Consider the following 9,752-nt stretch of genomic DNA (forward strand, 5'->3'; position numbering starts at 1 on the left):
TTTTCCCCATGATTCTCTGGGGTTGTTTCTGCTTTCTTTTCATAAATTGATTTGTAGCACTTTTACATATATTATGGATAGTAAATCTTTGTGGTAGATACTATGAATATCTTGTTCCAGTTTTTAGCCTGGGCTTTCACTTTTAATCGTTTTAAAGTTTTTATTTAAATTCCAGTTAGTTAACATGCAGTGTAATATTCGTTTCAGGTGTACAATTTAGTGATTCAACACTTCCATAAGTCACCCTGTGCTCATGATGGCAAGTACATTCCTTGAGCCCCATCACCTTTTCCCCCATCCCCCCACCCACCTCCCCTCTGGAAACCATCAGTTTGTTCTCTATAGTTAAGAGTCTTTCTTGGTTTGCCTCTCTCTTTTTTTTTCCCTTTGCTCATTTGTTTTGTTTCTTAAATTCCGCATATGAGTGAAATCATATGGTATTTGTCTTTCTCTGACTGATTTATTTCACTTAGCATTATACTCTCTAGCTCCATTAACATTGTTGCAAATGAAGCTTTCACTTTTAAAGGTACCTCTTGGTGAATAAAAGTTCTTGGTTTTAATATAGTTAAATTTATCTTTTTAGAGTCGACTTTATTTGCTCACCTAAGAAAATCTTTAGGTACCAGAAGGTATAAAAGGTAGCCACCTGTATTATCCACTATGAATTTTAAAATTTGTTTTTGACATTTCATTTCTTAAAATCTCTGGGGTTATTTTCCAGATATGGTTTGAGGGAGATAGCCAAGTTCTGTTTCACACATAGATATCTATTTTTTCCAGCTCCCTTTATTGATTACTGTCCTCCCCTTGCTGACCTTCTTTATCATCTGTCACAGACCAAAATTCTTTATACACACGAGTCTTTTTCTGGGATCTCATTCATACCCTTGACGGGTTTTTCTGTCCAGCCTCATAAAACTCCAGATGTCCCATAAGGTACATATCCCTTGGTTCCTTTACAGAAAGGTCTGGCTATTTTGGTCCTTTACTCTTTCAAATGAGTTTAGAATCATCTTTTCAGGTTCTGTTAAAAAGAGAACATAATGGGAATTTGGTAGGAATTACACTGAACGCATAGATTCTGTTAAAATATCAAATCATATTATCCATAAATATCTCTCCATTTATTGAGGTCTTCTTTAATATGTCTTGATAAAGCCTGAAAGTTTTCCTCATGGAGGCCTTTCATCTATTGCTAGATATATTCTCAGGGAATCGATATTCTCTGATACTTGTAAATGGTGTCGCTTTAATTATGTTTCCTAGTCCTTCGACACATATATATTTTATATCTTCACCAAATGTTATCATTTCTAAGGATTTGTAGATTTTTGGAATTTTCTTTTTTTTTTTTTTTTTTCAATTTTTTTTTCAACGTTTATTTATTTTTGGGACAGAGAGAGACAGAGCATGAACGGGGGAGGGGCAGAGAGAGAGGGAGACACAGAATCAGAAACAGGCTCCAGGCTCTGAGCCATCAGCCCAGAGCCCGACGCGGGGCTCGAACTCACGGACCGCGAGATCGTGACCTGGCTGAAGTCGGACGCTTAACCGACTGCGCCACCCAGGCGCCCCGATTTTTGGAATTTTCTATGTAAGCAATCATATCTTCTGCAGATGATACCAGTTTTCCTTCTTTCATAATATTATTTTGGGGGTGAATTGGGACTAGGCAAACAAAGCAAATTATGTAGCGGTTGAGCAGCCAGTAAGGGCTCAATAAATGTTTGTGCTTATCGACATGACGGTCATTAATTAATGGAAGAATTTTAGAAGTTGTCTTAACCAAGTTCCTTATGTTAAAGAAAGAAACTGAATCGCAGTATAGTTTAATGATTCACCCCAGGTCCCATAGCAGTTCAGTGCCCGGACTGGCCTGGAAAACCAAGGTTGAGTTTCTAGGCTACAAAAGCAAGTATCCTTTCTCTTAAACCCGAATCACACATTAGGGTGCTTCTGTCTGGCACAAACTTCTGCAAATGAGAGCTTCTCCATGAGTGGGGCTTCTGCGCATCCATGACAAGCATTTATTAAATCTGCAGCATGAATTAAGCTCTTCCTGTGTGTTGGGCTTTCCACACTGTGCACACTTCGAGGAGAGGAAAAATGTACACCCTACAACTCAGATGTACAGAAAATGGTAGTTTATTTCATTTAAAAAAATTATCTATACCGATAATTTATCTATATCTTATCTATCTATATCTTATCATTTCCTGCTAATGGCAGGGGATGGAGGTCAACCTTAAATATGCCTACTGAAAGCAACTTGGGCCCTTTTGGGATTTTTTTTTAAGGTTTTAAAAAAATATTTTATTTTATTTTTTTATTTTAGAGAAAGGGGGTGGGGAGAGGGGCAGTGGGAGAGAGAGAGAATCCCAAGCAGGCTCCACATTCAGAGCTGCACCTGATATAGGGCTCAATCCCATGACCCTGGGACCATGACCTGAGGCCAAAATCCAGAATTGGATGCTCAAGTGACTGAGCCACCCAGGCAGCCTGTGGACTCTTTTGGTTTAACTCACTGTCTTTTGGGTATATACCCAATAACACCAAGATACACATTTCCTTCTCAAAAGGTATTTCTTCTAGAGTCTCTGTCCCAGGTTGGCAGCCAGAAGAGGGAGAAGCTTATGGATTCTCGTGGTGTGAGGTGAGGCCCCTGAACTCCTCTACTCTTTGGGACATGGCAGGTGTTGGTTGGGCGGGGGTTGCCTGGTCCAGCCTTTGAGCATCTGGGCACCACTGGCGCTGGCTGGCCCTCTGGGTCCTTTGGGAATCCCATGGTTCACATCTCTTTGACCTTGCAGATTCTCTCAATCTCAGCCTGGTCTGGCGTCTGTCCCCAGGCCTTTTAAGGGTCAACTCACAGTTATACCTGTTTTCCCTCACAGAGGACACACCAGGGCCAGGATACCCCTCCTCTTCTCCCTGCATCTGTCCACTGGAAAAGGGCCTACATCCCCTTCCTGCCAGACCAGGCTAGACTTCTACCGAAGGCTTCCAACTTCTCTTCATTCTGGCTTGTGGCAAACTTCGTGGTCAGGTCGGCCAGGCCTGGGTCTTGACTAAGGGAACCTTTTAAAATCTAGAATAATGCGTGTCCTTTCTCAACCACACCTATGTCCTTATGACCTCGAAAAATGTCAGTTTTGACATGCAATTCTCTTCCAAGCATTGTCCCAGTCAGCCCTGGTAATGGCTGGCGTTGGCGCAATGAGTAAGACTGAAGTTGTGTGGAACAAGCCTCTTGGTCTGTGCAAGTGTCTGTCTTTATGGACGCAGGATCCTGTTCTCCCCTTCCTTAGCCCATCCCTGAACTAATGAAAATCTGATCCATCTGTCCTCTGCTTAGTTACTGCCCGCGATGCTGGAACTCAACACGCCTCAAAGAATGGCCTCCGAATTCTAGCCTGCAGATCCCTGTTCAGCATCCACTTGATCTCCATCCAGCCTTTACCAAGGACTTACTATGGGTATGGCTCCGTGAGAGCCCAGAGAGGGTGGGACAGAAGAGCTGCCTGCCAGCTGCTTGAAGAACTAAAACACGTGCATAAAGGAACGCGCAGCAGCCACGCTTACGCGGCAAAATCCAATATAACCGGGAAGACAGGTCCAGAGAATCAAGGAAAAGCAAGACCGTTGTATACTACGTTTCCTGGCTCCTATACATAAGAAGGCTGAGCGATGTTTGTACCCTCTTGGCCCTAGTGGGTTGGAGCACACCTCAATCCTGAGATGCAAGTCGGTGTTTCTGCTGCTGTTCCTGCTGATGCTTTTAGCCTAATACCTCCATGGTTCTCCAATGAGGGGTAGGGATACCTCAAAAACCATGTCTGCAAAGAATTCCGACTTGTTCATCGGTGGACAGTGAAAGGGTGTCTTAGGTGTGGGCAAAGGTGAGGAAGCACAGAAGTGTTCACCGAGGATGCCAATTCTGAATAAGGAAGGGATGCTCATTCTGAGACCAATCTACCCTGTCTGTGTCCTCACACGTGTATTGTACTCTTAAACATTTTTATCCGAAAGTATTTGCTGCGTTGTGTCAACAGAACTGATAGCATCCTACTACGTTATCTTCTTAACGCCTTGTTATTAAAACTTAGGTGCTTAATGTGGTCAAAGGGAAAAACAGCCTAATGAGACGATGAACGTTTCCCGATGTTCCTGCTTTGTACGTCGTAATTCCCTTTTCCTGGAGTTTGGTGAGGATGAGGGAGATTGCGTCTGGCAACTGGGGAGGATGCTCAGCAGTCACAGGGAACCAAGCGACAATGGTGTCCGTCAGAGAGTGAGCTGTGTGCATTTATTTAAAAAAAAAATTTTTTTTTAACGTTTATTTATTTTTGAGACAGAGAGAGACAGAGCATGAACGGGGGAGGGCCAGAGAGAGGGAGACACAGAATCGGAAACAGGCTCCAGGCTCCGAGCTGTCAGCACAGAGCCCGATGCGGGGCTTGAACTCACGGACCGCGAGATCACCACCTGGGCCGAAGTCGGCTGCTTAACCGACTGAGCCACCCAGGCGCCCCTGTGCGCATTTATTAATACAAACCCCAAGATGCCAGGTAGCTTTTGTTACTGCGCATGAATCAGAGAGAAAAGAGCCATCTCATCTTCTGAGGAAATAAATAGACTCACAAATAAAGGTTTGCCTTCCAGTCCTTTGTGCTGATAAGAATAGTAGCATTTTTGATCATTTATCGCTTGCCGGTCGTTGTTCTAAAGGCCAGGTGCATATTCGCTCATTTCTTCTTACTACACCCCGTATGGTCAGTGGTTATATTATTCTCACCCCCATTTGACAGGTAAAGGCACAAGTGGTGCATTAGCCTGCCCGGAGTTGCACGGCTAATAAGCAGCCAAGCCGGGACGCCCACCCAGCAATGCGGCTCCAGGCCTGCCTGCTAACCCCCCCTCTTCTTGGCAACTGTCTCCACAGAGGAATTCAAGAGGTGGGTGGATTTGATGTCATACTTTGTATTGGGCCCCTTTCCATTCACGTCCCTTGGAGTCTACTAAGATTGGAGCTGGAGAAAAATTCCGTAGTTCTCTCTCTAAGTGTAGGGGAGTTTCTGGAGGCTTCTTCGGCCGGCTCAGGCTTCATCAGGGTGGGCATGCCCCCCCAGGAGCCTCCTCTCCGCCGTGGTCCACTCTGCCCCAGGCGTGGTGCTGCTGTAGCAGCGGGACTTGGGCAGGCACTGGTGGCTCATGGGAGGTGGTGTGCTTCATCCTTTATGTTCTGGGTCTCTTGATGTGGTTGTTTTCACGACTCTTCAAATCCTTTGAGTTTGGTTGTATAGGAAAAAGGCTTGTGTTTCTAATTTCCCTTTGGAGGCCATCTTGGGTCTGTGACGTGCAGAGGGTGTGGACAGAGCGGCAGAGGGTGCCGGGACACCCAGGAAGTGGAAACCAGAACAGATCTCACCCCACCTCCGGGAACAGGCCAGCTCTAGCCTCTGGATGGGATTTCCAAGGAAAGAGGAAAGCTGATGTTTGATTCTGTGCAGAGACACTTAACCTGGAGAATACTTACTCATACTTTTTGATGTTTCAGGCAGAGAAGTTCATATTTACCAGCCTTCTTCCCTATACCCATCCCCCAAATCCACTGACCCGGCTCGGCCACCCCTCGAGGCCTATTTACACGCCACTCCCTGGAGAGCCCTCCTTCTGTTCCCGAGGCTGAGATGTAGGCACCAGGCTCTGGGCTCACAGAGCCCGTGGAACACGGACCACATGTCACAGCCGTCCAGGTCAGGCCCCTCCCTGCATCGGCTCCCCCTGTACACAAGAGGTGCAGCTAAAGCCCAGGTCCTCGGACACAGGCAGCTCAGGCAAATAACTTGGCTGTGGGTCTGCTTCCCAGAGGGGTCCTCTAATTCCAACAGCCAGCGACTCCCAGGCCAGGCCACGCAGACTCCAGATCTTCTTGAAAGGTAGGTGTAGTGTGGGTAAAAAAGTAAGCTTAAAGGGAACATCTTTGCCTCACGGTTGGGCATGTGTGTGCCAAGCCCTATCCTAGGTGCTGGGATGCAGCAGAAAGAGGTGTGCAGTCCACACCCGCAGCACACGTCCCACGAAGGAGCCTCGGTCTTTGCCGTGCTGGGTCCACACCGTGTCCACAGGTCATGACCACAAAAGCAAGGTGTTCCCAACAGCTTCAGGAAGAATCGTCACCAGTGATTTAAGAAGAGAATTCACTTTGCGGCTCTTTCTCAGTGACAAAAGCAGTTTCACACCCTTCCTCTCAGGAGAGCCCCCTTCCACCCCCCCTCCCACTCCCCCACCCCCCGCCACCCACAAGTGAGCAAGGACACCTACGGCTGGTGAACAGGGAAGACTCCCCCAAGGATGTGGCCACCCATGAGGCAGGTCGGCTGGCCTTTGAGCAGAAGCAGATTTAAAAAAAAATTTTTTTTTAAATGTTTATTTATTTTTGAGACAGAGAGAGACAGAGCATAAATGGGGGAGGGTCAGGGAGAGGGAGACACAGAATCTGAAACAGGCTCCGGGCTCTGAGCCATCAGCCCAGAGCCCGACGCGGGGCTCGAACTCACGAACTGCGAGATCATGACCTGAGCCGAAGTCAGACGCTTAACCGACTGAGCCACCCAGGCGCCCCATGAAGCAGATTTTTTTAAATGAAAAGACACGCAAAGGACTTTTAGGGCAGTGAAACGATTCTGTCTGATGGATACTGTCATCGTACGTTTGTTCAAAACCTCTAGAAAGTACAACACAAAGAGTGAGCCCTAATATGAACTGTGGACTTTAGTTCAGGGGCGCTGTTCATGATCCGGGTTACTGGAGTGGGGGGTGGGCAGGGAGCACATGGGACTTCTTTGTACTTCTGCTTAATCGTTCTACTAAACCTAAAACAACTCAAAAAACAACTCTATTAATAAAATCCATTTAAAGTAAAAAAAAAAGTTATAAAAAAAGAGAAAGGAAAGAGGAAGGATGTAGGGCACCTTCAGTTCCCTAAGGAGCGCGCATGGGGCTTAACCACAGCGAGGCCTCATCAGGGAGCCCCCTCTGGACAGCGATCCACCTGTGAGCTCTGATTGCATTTGACACGGGGGCAAGGGCTGCTGACAGGACACGAGGCTGATGACAGATTCTCTCTGGCCTGTGGCAGCCAACGGGGCTCCATACATGACCTTGATCTGGGGGCAAATGGGAACTGCCAGAAAGGAAACGTATGGCCTTGATCAGGAGAGGTCCTTTCCAGTCCAGACTGGCCCCTGCAACACTGCGCCTGAGGGTGCCCAGTGGAGGCACTACGGCCAAACCCAGCTGCCGGTCACCTCACCCCCCCGTGCCCCTCTAGCGGGCCTCTGGTCCCCAACACAGGGGCGCTGTGCTCCCACTTTGCACCAAGACGCCCTGTGGGCTAGCACAGCCTGGGCGAGACCGGCAGAAAACCCGAAACGATCGATTCGGGTTTTGGACCACCCCAAAGTCAGGAGAGAAGCTCTCAGCTTACAAGACTTTCTGAAAATCGAAAGGAAAGACCTGAGAGTAAAAGTAGCATTTTATTCATCCAGAAATATTTATTGAGCACCCGCCCTGAGGAAAGCACTGTGTAAGGTAACTATTGAATAAAGAGCTGGTGGGAATGATTTGGAAAATGTGACCCCCATTGCTAGCATTTGGCCAGCTGGTTTCTAGCGGGTGTTGTCCACTTCAAATGCCCACTGGGTGATTTGTAGGAGGCGGGCATCGTGCGGGCCTGAAAATATGTGCTGGTTCCAGACTTGGAGGGCTTGCAGAGTAGGGGAGAGGCAGGCCTTGGCAACCTTGTTGATACTCTTGATAATTGCTCTGGGGAGCAGGCGGTGGGCGGGGGGCGGGGGAGCAGGTGCCAGGCAGGGGGCGGGGGCGGAAGGACACAGACACTTAGTGGGGAAAATGGCTGCATTGTCAGTTTGGCAAGGTGAGAAGGGTGTGCAAACCCAAACCCACATCTCTCCAACATCACATAATACGCTCGCAACGCTCGCCTCACACGCACTGGCATTCTGCTCACTTGTTTGCTGTCTTCATGATGAGTCACTTGTTGTGCTTAGATAACTTGGCCTAGAGTGCCCGCTCTCCACTGCCATCAGACAGGAAAAGCCAGAATTACTTGCCGTTCATCAGCAATATTAGATCGAAGCATGTGATCAACCTTACACTGATAGACAAAGATCCCACGGTAACAAAGTGATGCTGTTGATTTTCTTACCCGTGGGGGGCCCAGCCTCAGGCTTGTCCTCTCTGTGGAAAAGGAAGTTCAGCAAGAAGTTGGACCATTTAAATAGTCACTCTTTCTCCTTCACGGAGTCAGAAGGATTCAAAGGAATCGAGCAGGACAGCACTGTTTCTCTCCAAGACACAGGGCCCAGTAACAGCTAAATCTAGAGCGAAGAATGCCCGTGGGTGAAATCTTGTGTATTGCCCCTTCATTCATTACTGCGTTCCAAGAATGTCCTTACAGCATTTAGCATGTGCAAAACATCATGGCGGTTCAGTGGAGAAAGCAGAAAAATGAGCCAAGACCCTTATCCTCCGGGGACTAACAGCTCTAGTAAGGCAGGTAGTAGCTGTACCCCCACTGTGGTCTAACACACGTGGAGTAGGGGCCCTACCTGGGTCAGCACACACTGAGGGTGAGGGGACACTGGCAAGGAAGATGCTCCTTCTGTCAGGCTGAGTAAGCTGGACAGGCTGGCCTTGGAGCTGAAGCCAGAGGACTAACTGGGATTCTACGCAGAGGCTTCAAAGCAGAAAGGGAAGTGAAGAATTCAGAGAAAGTCGTGTTGTCCCATTAGATTTTAAGGCCACGGGGATAGGGGCTTCCAGAGGGTTTTTAAGGAACTTTGGGTCAGATTCTGGACTGCCCCCAATGCCACCGAGGAGCTTGGGGTGTTGGTAGACAAAGGGGAGTCACTGAAGGTGTTTGAGCAGAAGGTGAGAAGGAGCTGATCTTTTAGGAGGTTATTGGCGGTTTGTACAAGATGAGCTGGAGCCAGAACATTTATTCAGGAGGCAGAATGGAGCAGTTAGGGACAGAGGATGACATTCTGTGCTCATATGTCCACAGGAAGAACACCCATAAATGTTGCCATGGGGTTATAACACACAGCATAGGCACCTTATATAACGCACATGCTTGTGTTTATTTCATATGTACTTTTGGGAATGAACACATAGAACTTTGTGAATTTTCTTCATATTTGAAAACTCAACACATTGACCCTTGAAACGCCAAACGACAATAGAGTTATTATGCTTTGCTGACCACCGATTGGATCCCAGGCACTGTTCTCAGCCCTTCAAATAATGTGCTAATCATTTAATCCTTACAATAACCCAGTGAAGTAGGCATTATTATCATTCCTGTTTTATACATGGAGAAACTGATACGAGTTGGGTAACTTGCCTGAGGTCCCACAGATAACCTCAGAGTTCTCTTAGGTAACTTGTAGCAGACTTCCTTTAAATAAAATTCCACCCAGACATTCAAAATGTAGTTCTTTTCGCCAAGTGGATTTCACAGTTTTTTTGGAATGGAGCAGTGGGCACAGTGAATAAAGTACTCGACAGGTGGGGTACCACACTGAGACTTTTTCTGCAGGGCCTCTGGCCAAGTTCACTTTCACATCAGCTGGTCATTAGCCTTCCTTCCTCGTTTCTGTATTCAGCTACCCTTCCCTTCTGTTACGTTGACCCAGCAAACATTCTTTCTGGCTTTTGGCAAAGTT

The 9,752-nt window shown here is 47.3% G+C and overlaps 1 long non-coding RNA gene across 1 annotated transcript; it reads right to left on the minus strand.

The window, feature by feature from the left end:
* Positions 1-389: 389 nt before the first annotated feature.
* On the minus strand, positions 390-9,207 carry LOC123579729. The gene is made up of 3 exons (XR_006702922.1): positions 9,196-9,207; positions 944-949; positions 390-514 (listed from the first exon to the last, which is right to left on the minus strand). It is a non-coding gene; the product is annotated as an uncharacterized LOC123579729 (long non-coding RNA).
* Between the last annotated feature and the right edge of the window lie 545 nt (positions 9,208-9,752).

This window comes from Leopardus geoffroyi, chromosome A3, assembly GCF_018350155.1.
Source record: "Leopardus geoffroyi isolate Oge1 chromosome A3, O.geoffroyi_Oge1_pat1.0, whole genome shotgun sequence".
NCBI classification, from domain to species: domain Eukaryota; kingdom Metazoa; phylum Chordata; class Mammalia; order Carnivora; family Felidae; genus Leopardus; species Leopardus geoffroyi.